Genomic DNA, 15,021 nt, shown 5'->3' with positions numbered 1-15,021 from the left:
GACCCATTATGCCCCATTTTCATCAAATCTAAGTGGTTCCCCTTGGACCAGCACAGGGCATCCTAGGCTGGGTAGTTCTTTCACCACATCTCTCTCTTTCAGTTGCCAGGAAGAAGAGTGCTCCATGCTCTGCAGGGGAGAATAGCATATCCATCCTCCCCCCTCTACAGCGCTACCTTCTTCTCTCTCCATGGCCTCCCTTGGAAAGGGACCAGATGTCCCCAACCCCGTCTAGAGTCCGTGGGAGAAGGAGACCTGGGCTGTGGGAGGGCTGAGACAAGTTACACAAGCTGATGCGCAGCCCGACAGAGAGGCCGGTGGAGCTGCCAGGGATCTCTGCCTAAGTAGCAGAGGTCAGAGTCTGGCCCAGGGTTATTAATTCTCGTTACTCTGATGACATACGCGGCACTGTGTGGCCACAGCACAGCTGGGGAGCTGCTGTCTTATCAGCTCTCACTTCTGGAAGGCTTCTCCAGCTCTCCTCCTCAAAGGCTGACTTTCTGACCCGATGCAAAACCCCATGCAACCACCGAGGAGCCAGTGGCCTATCTCAGGGATAGATTTGTCCCCTCAGGAAATTACTGTGGGCCCTGACTGATCTCCAGTGGACCCATCCAAAAAAAAAGAGTAATACAGCTTTTCTGCAGACAACTCTATCTTTGCTACATACCGATCCCATGACAAACCAGTTGGCACGCGAACGCAAGCACGAAAGAAATTTGGCTTCCCTCCTTCTTATGTTGACAGCTTTAAAGCCGCTCTCTTTAAACTCACCTCCCGTAGGTGGCTCGGCAGCAAAGCCAAAGGCTGTGATTACACTTCCAGAATGTTTGTTAGCTGCAGGTCCCCAGGCACCAAGTTCTGGAAAATATTTTTCAAGCAATGTCCTCAGGGTCAGAGGCAGGTTCTCTGGCTTGTTCCTGGCTGACTTCACACTGGGGTATGCATGCTGCAGCCGATGTGTTTTTTAGGACTCCTAGGCAGACAGACAGATCGGATATAGTCTCCTCTGGGTTCCCATCCACTTAGATCCCATCCTGCACCTAGGACAATTCACCCCCTTCTTGCGGTGGCGTGGTGGGATTTTGATCCTGCGCGGATGTCCGAGAACAAAGCAATTGGCAAGGCTCTCCAGGCTGATCAGATAAGGCAATCATCTTTCTGAACTTCTTTACTAAGAAAGCGCTGGTCTGACCCTGCTTGGCTGGAGATCACACCTCACAGCGCAGACGTGGCTGATCAGGAGAGTCCCAGCATCACTGGCAATGAGAAAAGGTTTGATGAAGTGCAGGGGGGCTAATAGAGGAGAACTTGAATTGTAGCGAGTGAGAAACAGGATGAAACACCCTTCTGGTAGCCCACCAGCACTGAGTCTGCATAACAGGCCCAGATCATCCACCTCTTCATACAAGAAAATATCTACCAAAACAGCCTCGAGTCACGGTCCTGTCTTGCAGTGCACAGGTTTGCTCCAGTTAGATACAAACGCCCATTGAATTAATTAGGAAATCAACTGTGTGCCCTTTTAGGTCTAACCATCAGCAGGTTGATCACAGATTCCCCGGCAGGACACCTCCGTTCCTCAGTGAGATGTGGGTTTGCAAGGTGGGAACCCCGTTACCCCAGGGTCGGCTCATCTTGTTGAGGTTGGATCAAGATCATTCACTGAAGTTAAACCTGTGCTTTAAGAGTTGAAAGCTTGTATTCCCACTAAAAAATAAAGCCAACACCAAACCTGAGGGGTTGCTTACCTTAGAAAGGAGGAAAAAACTTGAGGACATAACAGAGTTGAAAGAGCCAAGCAGAGACAGGGGTCTGTGGCTCCTGTTCCTGCAGGGACACAGGGCTACTCTCTAACATTTAAAGGTGGCACACTCAAAACTCATAAAAAGAAACGCTTTTCTACCCAGTGTGTGCAGCTAAACCATTGAATTCCCAGCTTTGAAACTGAACAGAGTCTCATTTTAGATACATCACCCAATGAGCCTCTGCGCTACCTCCCAAGTCTTAAATCATATCACTGGTGATGCTGAAGAAGGGAATGAGAAAAAGGAAACAGGCTGACAACCCACTGAAAACATAGTAAAAAGGCTTAGCTAAGGAGCCAATTTAAAGAGCAGCTCTGCGTGAGCTACACATCCTTTTGGCTGTGCTGTCACAAGACCTCTGCACCTTTATTAAATATAGAGGACAGAGATCCACCTAATCCTTGCTATGGGTATTGGTCCAAACATTTGCCAAAGGAGCATCCATGGCATCCGAATAACTTCAATCGAAGAATTAGCACAAGGAGTCCAACACAAAAGATCCTATCCAATGGGATACAACGACGGTCACACAGTTGTGGCTATCTGGGACCAAGACTCTTGGATTTTCCTTCAAAGCACTGAGGCCTATGCATGGAAAACCCCAGCATCCTGTTTTTCTTCTCTTTCAGTTCCTACCCAAACAAAACATAGCTTTATTTCGATACTCGCTTACTCTGTTAATTCTGTTCACACTGTTGTGCAAAGAGGAGCAGAAACTTCTCAGCAAAATCAGAATTTCCTCAGGCCAGAACGTATATATTCTGCAGTTTTGCAGTCCAATCTTATCAAAACCAGATCTCTGACCATACATATTAATGTTCTGGCATTGTTTTCTCTGCAAAATTATCTCTGAGCAGAACCTGTGCACCAACGTGTCCCACATGGTGCTGGAGCACAAGCGAAATAATTGGAAGTGGAAAAGTTATTGAGACTATAATTAGAATGCCCAAAACCAAAGGCAGAGTCAAACTCCTCCCAAGAGGAACTTTGACCCTAACCTCACAAGTTACATGCTACTGGTTCACCTACTCCAGCTCTTGAGTAATTGGGTAGAAACGAAAAAGCAGAGGGATCTCACAAGGACCTTGGGCACCTGAGGCTGCTCTGTACTTATTCGTGAATCCCTCATCTGAATGACTCACACACACACACAAGACATTTTGTAAGCAACCTCTGGTCCTCCAGAGATGCTAAGTTGCTGTAACCATGACCTCTTTGTTCCTTCCTCACTTATTTTCCAGCTGCTTATTCATTGAACAATGCAGTTGCATAAAGAGCTTGGGCTTTTATCTTCTGTGTCAGGACATCCAGCAATCTGACAGTTTGTAGCAGCCTGGAGACCTTTATCTCCATCCTTTGGTCCACTAGTGCATGAAAAATATATCCAGGCTCTCCAGGAGCCACGTGAGCATTTCCTTGTGACTATAACTTGCATTCAGAAGGTTTTTGCTCACAAACTTTCCTCTGGAATCCTTTTCTTAAGCACAGACTGCTTGTAATATTCTTGACGTTTATTCATTGCATCTCTAATAACTGTTAGTATTCAAGAAGTCACATTAAGAGCCTGGTGGGTTTCCAGCCGCAATTACCCTGCTTTGTTTTACTTACTTGTCAAAGAGCTGGTCTAGGGGGTTATGTTTGTTCTGCTGCAAGAAAGCTTTATAGCATGTTTCGGGGCTGACATTATGACACTAGTAGGCCAGACAATCTGTCGTTGGAAAGAATTTCTGCAAATCCCCAAAGTTTTTCTGCATTTCTATGCTGTCATCTAAAAAGCAGCATCTGCTCTGTAAGGCTGCCAAAAGAAGGTCATATTTTTATTTTTACCAATAAAAGGAAAGGATGAGCCTGCGGTTCAGGCACTGGATGAGCCTTCAGGCAGCACAGTGTTCACTTCCCGATTCGGTTGCGAGCTCCCTGTGTGACTTCGGGCAGTGGCCCCAGGTGAGGATGGGTACCTGTCCCCATTAGGAGAGCAAGTAAGTGCCTTCCTTCCACCATCTGAAGTAGTGTCCTTCTCTAGTGTGACTTTTTGGAGGAGTCACCTTTCTCTGTGTATGCACAGACAAAAACGGTGAAAATGGTCCAGCACTGCAGACAACAACACTGCTCCCTGCATATCTCCCATCATTCATCTTTCTCCGCTCCCCTGGGCTCCTCTGCATCTACTGTTACCTGTTCCCAAGCTGCAGCAGCTTTTTTTTTTGTTTGCAACATATACTGTGCTCCTAAATGAGGTTTTACCCTCTTGGTTTGGCCTTGTGTCAGCTATGAAGAAAAACATCTCACATTAAAAATGTTTCTAAAGGAAGGTTATTTTCATGCCATCTTTGCTAATGGCATCTCTGTTGAAAACTGTCAGCTGAATGCTGTTTGACACATCCCTGGCTGTCAAACACAGAGGAGAGCCAGAAAACGGGACCTTCTTTCCAAAGGAGATGAGGTTTCAATGGAAGTGTCAGTTTTTAACTTAAGTCTCCTCAAATATTACATTCACAAAAAAGAATTCACCAACAGCTGCACTTCTAAGAGACCAAGGGACTGATTACATCTGTCAGGCAGATAATATATTGCCCTTTGAATGACAGGTGTGTACCCAAAATTGCAACGTGTCTATGACCAATGACGCGACTTCAAATGTGGTGGTGGGGGGCAGTGGTGGTGGGGGGCTGGAGGCAGAGGAAAGGCTCCCTCAGGTGTTTCCTATAAACCTCGTGTAATTCACACAGGGATGGTTGGAAGTCCTTTGACAGCTCCAGCATTTTAACACCTATTTTTGATTATGCAATAGCCGCTATTTGTAAACAGGGCAAGAAAATGGTGTAAGTGAGTTACATTCATATTTTAAACAGAAAAAGCAGCACTTCAAATGCAAATAGGAGACATCCTGTCTACAAGGACGTTTAGCCAATTGCTTGATACATGTGGTTTCAAAGATGGTTGACTTCTATCCAAAAGACACAGATGGGATGACTTAGACACAAACAGCTTTTAATTTACCACTTATGTTGCGTCTTTACTTTACCTGCTGCGATTAGAGCAATAAGGGTGCAAACACAGACCTAGAAAGAGCATTCCTGGTTAGACATGTGAAGAAACTGTCCTTGAAATGTCCCTTCTGCACTGATACAACACAGCCTCCAGAGTCAAAAAAAAAACCCTACAGAAATCAAACAGAGTAGACCCAGTACCCTGTGCAATGGGCAGTTCCTCATCTAATTTAAAACACAGTTCAAAGGTTCAATATTATAGCATCTAGGGACAGAGCTGTAGGTGAAACACTCTGCAGGATATCCTCCTTCCGTTTTATTCCATCGAAACAGGGGCACTGCTCTCTTGCGAAACGTATTAAGAAATACAGTAAAGTTTCACACCATTTAAGTATTAAGGCAGATGGATAATTCATACTCAAGATATCCAGATACTTTGAGGAGTGATCCAAAGTCTGCTGAGCTTCACAGAAAGGAGACTTACAGAAACCTCCATGAGCTCTGGATTAAGCCCAGCAGGAGGCATCTACTGGAAAGGGCAATGAGAAAGCCAGTTTATTCAGTTGCACTAGAACAGGCAAAATCGATAAAAATAAAACGTACGAGAAACCAGTCCATGTGTCTACAAGGGGCACAAGTTTCCATCGACCTCTGTGACTCAGGGACATGAAATAATTGTGATTCTTATGTGCCAAAAAAGCCCTGTGTAAATATTGCTCATTGCTAAACAAAACAAAAGGTTGTTTGACCGAATCAGATGTAACAAAACAAAAAGAACACCACAAGGAAGTAAACATGTGAAGTCCACATTTTCTGAGGGACTCTGAATAATGCTCTAAATGAATATTTTGGAGCTGGGTTTTGTGCAGGTGCTAGGAAGTTATATACTCAGAATGCCTGGAATATTTTCTCCACTACGGGGAGATTAATAAATACGAGGACGCTTGAGTCTTTTGTGCCAATACTAACCATTAACTCTTGGCTTCAAGCCACAGCTGTCTACTTTGCAGTGGATCCTGCCACCAAGGGAAAGGTCATTACAGGCCTGTACTTTCTGCTCGTTAGTGTGTTCCAAAATAATTAACAGAAGTTGTTCAGCAGATGGTTCCCTTTCTGTCAGCAAGTACCTACATTTTAATGGGTTCTGCTGGATTCCTCGCCGTGAGTGGGTGAGGCTGGAAGGAAAATTAAAATGTATAATCTTTGATCCACCCACTTGTAATTAGTTCTTAGGGTTTTACATAATAGAAAATATCAAGGAGGTGGGAGAGGGGAAATGAAATCATTATAAATCAAGAGCTCAGCAGCAGCCATGTAAAGCTGTGATTACGTTATCCAACAACATCTCATTGCTGAACAGGCATGGAGTAGTAATTGTTTCAGTGAGGGATTTGAAGATTTACTAATTGTAGTTTTCCAGTCTCCTAGTTCGTAGATTGAACAGAAAAACAGAAAAAAATAGGAGACGTCTGTGTTTGTAAACTGCAAATGATGATCCTTTCAAGCCCTTGCAGCAGCCAGAGACCCGAGCAAGAGAGAGTGAGCAAGCAGCCAAGATCTTTGCTGCAATCAGAGAGAGAAAAGTACCCTTGCCCCAGGTTTGTCAGCAAACAAAACTGGTCTAGAATTGGGATTGCTAACTTCAATTACAAAAAGAAGACCAAAACTCACAACAAGAAATTTACGGGTGCAAATGAGATGAGGAACCATCTAGGAAATGCACTGGTAGCTTATGAAAGCCACACACTGGAACAGTTACAATTGCAGGAGCTTTCCAGTTGGACAGAAGTAGTTGCAATAGGGAGAGACGATGTTGCAGCAATGTTGAGATAGGAAGGGCTTGAACAAATTTATATCTCTGCCAGTGGACAGAAGGAAACACACGTTCAAGGTGTGCTGCAGAAAGCACTAGTAAGTGTTAGGTCTAAGGATGAGAAGGGCTTGTAGGTACAGATGCCCCAACAGCTGTAACACGAAGAGCAAGCCCTGTGTGAAGCGATGAGGTGAGAAGCACTGCTCCAAGCAAAGGGGGGAGACACAGAACCAGGAATCATAGAATCACCAGGTTGGAAGAGACCCACCGGATCATCGAGTCCAACCATTCCTATCAAACACTAAAGGAGAAGACAGGGGAACAAGACACCACCATGTTGCAAGAGGAGGACACACGGACTGTGCTGATGGTTGGCTAAGAGAGGGGATTTTAGAAGATTCAACAACCCCAATCCATGGCCAAACCTCAGGCTTGACTCCCAGGGATGGCAGAAAGCCGTGCTGAAAAAGCTAAAGAAGATGTGAGTCTGTTCACGCCGACTGCAGTGAGAACATGCAGACTTCGTGCTGAATGCTGGTGATGGGACTGGGGATTGCAGAGAACCAAGGAAATCTAGAGGCACATTTGGAATCTTTGCACTGAGGACCTAATGAGCTAACGAGCATGCCTTTGACATTGTCCTCTGTAAGTACAATTTGAAGACAATTGTCTTTTGTTTCTGGGAGGAACAAAAGATACGTCTTAGGGAGCTATGGTATGGGTGAAAACAATACAAGAATTAAAAAGGCTTTTTACTGAAAAAAAAATCAAATTTAACTCTTGTGTTCATGCATTTAGAAAAGAGGATATTGGGAATGATGCTGATGGTGCTGAGCTTGCTAAAGCTGCAGGAGTAACCTCAGGACTTCATTCAGTGTAAAAGGAAGAAACAGTCACACATGCGTAAGGTTTCATGGAGCTGAGAAATGAGAGCCACATCATCAGCATGCAGTAACCTAGACAGGCAAATCAAAGCAGCTCAGGGACTTGAAAAAATCTGACTAAAAGCCTTTTTTGGATGAAGTTCTCTCTACAAGAAGCACTGCAAGCAAGAGGATGTCGTGTACTTGATCCTGAGGATGTCCTGGGCTCTCCATACTCTCAAGGAACTCTTGCCTTGATTGCTTTGTCCTCCTAAAGCACATGAGCTCTTTCTACTCAAGATCAGCTCACTCTTCAGGCAAAAGGCTCTAATACCATGACCGCTCTTCCAGCACTGTCTCTTGTCATGCATGAACTCAGACCCTCTGATTCTGGCCACAAACCTCTGTGCCTAGAGGTGAAGGAATGAGCCATTATCTTCTATATGGAGTCAAAGCCACTAGAGGGAGTTGATGTGTTTGTGTGGTTCACGCATCCATTCACCTTCTCTTTCTCACTCTTCACTCTGGAAGAGAGCAGAAACAGAAAGGGAAGAAAACACACAGGGAAATGGTTCAGGGTATTGCTCAACACCCACTGGTGTGCACTGCAGTATCTACACTGACTTCAGTGCTTCCAGTGGATGGGATTGCTCTGGGTTTCCAGCTGTGTAACTCAGCAGAAAATGGTCTGTTGGAGTCCTCAGGAACATCTATGGATGTCTCAAGATGCCTCAGGAGAGGCAAGTTAAAAATGAGAGTCCAGATCTTTTGGAGGTGATGGAAGGAGTGCTCATACGCTACAGGGAAAGGCTGAAGGGATTATGTTGGTTTGATTTAGAGAGGAGAAGGCTGCAGTAAGGGACAGGGCACTGGACTTGTAAAGAAAAGGCTGTTTTAAAGGAATCGGGCCTTGCTTGATCTCCTTGGTCAATGCGGGAGCATGGGCTGATGGTTCACACCCTCATCCCAGGGTCCAAAAGGATTCACCCTTGCATCACTGCAGCAAGCTGAGGTAGGAAACCTCTTGAGATACCGCAACACTGCACTTCCATGAGTTGTTGCATTGCATACCACAACCCAAATTCATGGAAGCACGTACCAAGGGTGGAGGCGTAGAGATACTGAACAACAGTCCAGCCTTATGCTGCCCAGTGTTTATCACACACTTAACCATACTTTGTCCTCTGCCAAGGGAAAACATGTTCCACTTCACCAATGTTGTTACCCAAACCCACACAGCAGGAAGGAGTTACTCTGCTTTTTCACTGACACCGTGGTTAGCAACTTAGGGACTGACATGTCCTTCAGGAGGGAAACTTGGCTACTGGCCTTTAAACCAAGCAGCCATGACTCTGTAATTGGGTTTTAAGAAGTTCCATAGGCTCAAGAAAGACTCGTGAGGCTCTGAGATAGAGGAGGCCTTTCTTGTTGTCTGATCTGGACAGTGAGTACATCCCATGTCTTCTGCAGGCTGGCTAAAGCAGATGAAGACAAAAAGATGGTGGGTGGAGTATACATTTATGAGCATCCAAAAAAGGGTCTGAAAGTAGGATTGTGCCTTTCCTTTCTATAAATACCAAGTAATCTAATTGCTCTGGTTCTATGGAAGAAATTCAGGCTATTGAGGGAAGAGATGTCAAGAATATCCTTGTGATGAATGGGGTTTTTATCAGAAAATGGCAAGCCAAAACTGAATTTCCGGGAGGAATATACCAGTTTCAACCAATTTTTTTTTCTTGAGAGAAGTTGCTTTGGTATCGCTCACTATTTCAGAGAAAGAGGTTGGAAGAGACCTCAGGGATCACCTGATCCAACATTTTGGGTGATCTGTAGTTTAGATGAGATGGCCCAGCACCCTGTCAAGCTGAGCTTTAGAAGTGTCCATTGCAGAGGAATCCACCGCTTCCCTGGGGAGATGATTCCAGGGTTTAACTGTTCTCATGGTAAAAAAATTTATTCTGGAATCCAATCTGAATCTTCTCAGGAGCAACTTATATCCATTACCCCTTGTCTTTTCCATTTCTCATGAGTTAAGGGCTGTCTTGAGAAGTCGGCCAGAGGGACTCAAGGAAATGTGTTTTGCCTGACATCTAGGGGAACAATTACTGCTTCCCTTGTCAAGGCTCAGCTGATGCGCAGTGATTCCCAGTAAACTAAATATGCATCTAAGCTCCTCAAAAAATCTAGAAGTCCCCTTGCAAGTCACACCTTAAGACCCTTTTTAAGATACACAGTAATCAAGATGACCAAAACACAACCAACAAAAGCAAGCGTTAGCAAAAAATAGGTAATGAAATTGCAATAGATGTCTTTTTTTTTTTTTTTAAATTCAAATCAAACGTTCTGTCAAAACTCAGTGTCACAAACACTTCAACACAGGGCAGCATCTTCTGTCTGTTCCCACCAGTGGCCTTGGTCTGTAAACATGCTGTAGTTGGACTAACAAATTGGATTTGAAGTGCTACAGGACCTACCACACCCGTATCTTCACCCTTGCATGGTCATTCTAGCTTAACGCAAATAAGTGGGATTTGAACTTCCAGTTTGCTTAAGGAGATTTTATTATGAGAGACATTTCTACAGCTTTATCTTTCTATCTGAAAGCCTCTCCGTTCGCTTGGATGCTGGCACGACCGAGTGACTGCACTCAAGTTCCCCACATAAAGTACTGACAAATTTATTGTCTGCAATAATATTTTCCTACCTCTGTGAGGTGGGTTGAACCTATTCCACTTTCCCCTTAGTAAAAATCAACACTGATGGCAGTAATTTATGTTTTGGTCAAGGCCATGAGGACTAATTAGAGCATATTAAGCTGAACCGTGCAGACAGTTCCTACTCTTCTCCTGGTACAGATCTAATATGCCATTTGCATCCTCCTGTCAGTGCTTATGAACGGCTGTTCGCGGGCTGGAAAGTGCATTTTGTTAACAGATATTTCTGCAGTCCCTTAGTAGGAACTTCCACTGTTTCCGGGATTCCTTAATCATTTCCCTAACAACCACGGATAACAAACGTGACCTTCTCGTGAAAAATGAGGCTAGGTCTATAAACATGTTATTAAGAATAAATGAAGCTTTTAGTAGAAGGGGTTAGTTGGGGGTCTTTGCTAGGCAGTTAGCCCCTGGAAACTTGAATGTAAATAGAAAACAATTAAAACTGAAGCCCCAAAGGATACTGCACTCAGCCAGGGAGGCTGTAATTAGGTTTCTGCTGCTGTTAATCGCTTCTAAAGTGAGTGATCATAAATTACAAACATGTTCAGAATCCTCCCAGAGCACAGTCTGAAAAAACTTCTCTGAGCTAGCTTGGGAAAGGGGAAGAGAGGAGAGGAGAGGAGAGGAGAGGAGAGGAGAGGAGAGGAGAGGAGAGGAGAGGAGAGGAGAGGAGAGGAGAGGAGAGGAGAGGAGAGGAGAGGAGAGGAGAGGAGAGGAGAGGAGAGGAGAGGAGAGGAGAGGAGAGGAGAGGAGAGGAGAGGAGAGGAGAGGAGAGGAGAGGAGAGGAGAGGAGAGGAGAGGAGAGGAGAGGAGAGGAGAGGAGAGGAGAGGAGAGGAGAGGAGAGGAGAGGAGAGGAGAGGAGAGGAGAGGAGAGGAGAGGAGAGGAGAGGAGAGGAGAGGAGAGGAGAGGAGAGGAGAGGAGAGGAGAGGAGAGGAGAGGAGAGGAGAGGAGAGGAGAGGAGAGGAGAGGAGAGGAGAGGAGAGGAGAGGAGAGGAGAGGAGAGGAGAGGAGAGGAGAGGAGAGGAGAGGAGAGGAGAGGAGAGGAGAGGAGAGGAGAGGAGAGGAGAGGAGAGGAGAGGAGGAGAGGAGAGTTTTTCCTTCTGTCTCTTGACTTTCCATGTGTATCAGCCAGGCTTCTATATCAATGTTGGAATGGGAGGCTTAAGCTAAATGAAACCCCTGTGTGGATTCTTTTTGTTTAAATACACACATGCTTGCACATACGCATGCACAGTTAGTTAAATGAAGAAAATGTATCTTCAAACATCATATTTAATTTCCTTAGCTACTGTTGCTTTCTTGGAATCCACTTATAGCACATGAAGATAAACATTCTCTGAGTGATAAGGGTGTGTTTATAAACACTGTTTGGGATGAAAGAAGCCCTAGCTGGTGTGTTTTTATAGTAGAGTTAATGGTGCTTTACTAATCCTTTGCCTGTGACCAAGAAACACAGACATCTTGACTTTCCTGTGAGACATGCGTGTATTTTCCTTCTTCCTGGGCCCTCAGCATGCAGCTGGAAGACAATGCACCACCCCCAGGCTCTGAGAGGGTGAATTGTGAAGCAGGAGCCTCACATTCCTAGGACTTCACCACTAGACACTCAGTGTTCCCGGACAGCAGAATTAATTTATCACATTTTTATTTTACAGTTTGGCTTTGGGTTTGTTTTCCAATTTTTTTTAAGAAAACCACCACGTCGAAAGCTTTGCAGCCTTCAAACTCTCAGGCAGGTAGTGCCTAAGCACCCAGGACATCCACTTAGGACCCCTGGTGCAGTGACTGTGGGAGAATTTCAGCCAAGTGTGAGACCCATCGGACAATGAAAACTCCAGCCTTATTTTCATTGGGATTGTTGCTGCACCTACATCCCTCTCCCCGGCTCCTGCCGTGCGCACAAGTCATTGCCCATGGCCGCAATGCCCTCAGCTTCTTTAGCCAAATCCTTTTGGCTGCTCTGTTTCAGCTCCTCGCTGCTAAACTGAATTGGAGGCTTCCTCCCCCTTCCAGTCCCTCCGCGTGGTGTAAAACCCGACCTTCCCAAAAGGTCAGGGCTCTCTGTTTTTCCAACCTTCTGTTTCATATTTAGGAGACAATGGCTCGCAGGGAACTGAGCGGGGGTAATACACCGCAGTGCTGAGTCACAGGAGTCCAAGCTGCGTTTTCTGTTAACACTGAAACACAGCCCTAATTATGATATTATACAGAATTATTCTCTGACCAAAGAGTGCTACAATGCTGAGAGAAATGGAGCACTTGTGCCTTTGTACATCCACTCCCAGACCAACTAAACACTATGGGTTAAGAAAGACTCCAAATATATGCTGTGGTTGATGTTGCATGTCTTTATGACACCTCCCAGCAGTGCTTTCAGCCCCCTTTGCTGGCCATGCATGTGGGTGACCCTCCTACATCCCCTGCCCTAGCACGAGTGGGTCCTCGTCTCCTCTAGCAGCTCTCCAGCTGAACATAATGTTTGAGTTCAGAAATTTGTTTCCTGGGAGAAGCCGAAGAAGAAGCCAAGGATTCATGTGGATACCAGAAAGGAGAATAGCTAAGATAAAAAAAACAAACCAAGGACCCAGCTTAGAGGCATTAAAGTTACTCATGAGGTGTTACTCAGCACTGGTGAGACCGCTCCTCAAATCCTGGGGTCAGTTCTGGGCCCCTCACCACAAGAAGGATGTTGAGGCTCTGGAGCGAGTCCAGAGAAGAGCAACGAAGCTGGTGAGGGGGCTGGAGAACAGGCCTTGTGAGGAACAGCTGAGACAGCTGGGGGTGTTTAGCCTGGAGAAGAGGAGGCTGAGGGGAGACCTCATTGCTCTCTGCAACTCCCTGAAAGGAGGTTGTGGAGAGGAGGGAGCTGGGCTCTTCTCCCAAGTGACAGGGGACAGGACGAGAGGGAATGGCCTCAAGCTCCACCAGGGGAGGTTCAGGCTGGACATTAGGAAAAAATGTTTCACAGAAAGGGTGATTGGTCCCTGTCCGAGGCTGCCCAGGGAGGGGGTTGAGTCACCTTCCCTGGAGGGGTTTAAGGGACGGGTGGATGAGGTGCTGAGGGACATGGGTTAGTGATTGATAGGAATGGTTGGACTCGATGATCCAATGGGTCTTTTACAACCTGATGATTCTATGATTCTATGGTGATGATGGGAGGACATTTCTATAGGTATGAGTCTAGATTTGTCTCATACAAGGTGTCCCGCTTTCCCCTCAAGCTGCTCTCAGCATCAGGATCTTATGAAAGCAAATAGCTGTTGTAGTCCAGTTTTTACTTACCTCTCCTTGCTGTGAAAAACAGCAGCCCAGACTGCCCCTCCTTTGCTGAATAGCCCCCAGTCCAGCTCCAGGCTACAGTGGAGCAATCACCACTCTGCAGATAACCCTGCTCAGCCAGACTTGTCTGAGCACACAGCTGTTTCTTAGATCAGTGATGGATGGATATACCAGGAGGTGTGATTCTCCCTCCATGATCTGTCAAAAGCTACTACTGAAATATGTCTAATGGGAAACACTCAGGAAAAAAGCCAAATAAACATGAGCTGGAAGAAAGCAACAGGCCATCCTTTACCTTCATCAGACGTTGTCCCAACCCTCCCTCTTCCAGCCAGCATCCGTACCCGTGATGTTAACACACTCTCTCTAGGTAGGGATTAAGCAGGACTGTTATGGTGCAGTGACATTTCTCGGAGGGTTGCTAATGCATCTGGCCTTGCCTGCCTCTATGCTGCTCTGATTTGCTTTTCAATACTCAGCTCCCTGTAGTCACTTCTCCAGTCTCATTAAGACTCGTGCTGCAACGACAGAGCATCCCGTTTCTAGCAGGGTGCTGTAACGCTGCCAGCAGCAAACTCCAGATGAAGACAGAGGTCTATCTAGTCATGAGGAAGAGCAACCAAGGATACCTCCAGCAAATCCAAGTGCTTTGTGGACACGAAAAGGTTTCTAGCCACATTTTACTTTATTTTAATGACTTTCCTGAGAAAAGTTGAAAGCAAAGCATAGGATCATTTCATAACGAACATCAGCATGGACATTTGATGTACCACTTATTGCCGTGCAGTCTTCTCTCTCTCTGGAGGCCTCATCCTGTCTGTGAAATGTAATAATCTTCAACTTTTCTTACCAGCTGGAGGCAATGTGTGTTCATCTCACTATAGGCCACAGAACATCTCAACCTTCTGCTTTGGAGCAATGTCCTGCAGGAACACGGCCAGCCCAGAGAAGCTTGTGAGAAATTCTGTCCTCTGGAGAGTCCTGTTTATTTTAAGCAAAACAACTAGTTTACATGTTGGCCTTTCAAGCAAAATACTCCGGTTCATTCTGCCCTGGATTTAGTTATGTAACCAAATCGCTATGTTTTTTTAAATAATCTAAGTGGAATTTGTAATGTTGCCTCCCAGAGGAAAGGGCCCAATTCTGGTTTTACAGCTGATGCTTTCACTCAGGTGAGACTCTGCTTGAAAACTGCATTATTTACCTCTGCCTTTTGCCCAGGATGATCGAGGCACTGAAAAATGGAACTGAATAGACCAAAGTTACTCAGTAAGAGAACATCAAAGCCAGGAACTGATGCAGCCCTGAGCTGTCTGCTCACTGGGGTCACCTCCTGCCATGGCAGGACATTGGGAATGATTCCAGGTAACTTGCATGCTGCCAGCCTCTGGCAGAATGACATTCCCAGGAGATGGAAGACCAAACCTTTGATCGAACCAAGTTGCTCTGAGTCCTGACCTTTGCCTTCCTGCCTTCCACATCAGTGCCAGACCTCGTCCCTAGGTTGTGCAGAAGGTGAACTGTGGCCCAGGGAAGTGTTGAGTCACCT

The sequence above is a fragment of the Phaenicophaeus curvirostris genome, chromosome 5 (assembly GCF_032191515.1).
Source record: "Phaenicophaeus curvirostris isolate KB17595 chromosome 5, BPBGC_Pcur_1.0, whole genome shotgun sequence".
Lineage (NCBI taxonomy): Eukaryota > Metazoa > Chordata > Aves > Cuculiformes > Cuculidae > Phaenicophaeus > Phaenicophaeus curvirostris.
This window is presented reverse-complemented; position numbering follows the sequence as displayed.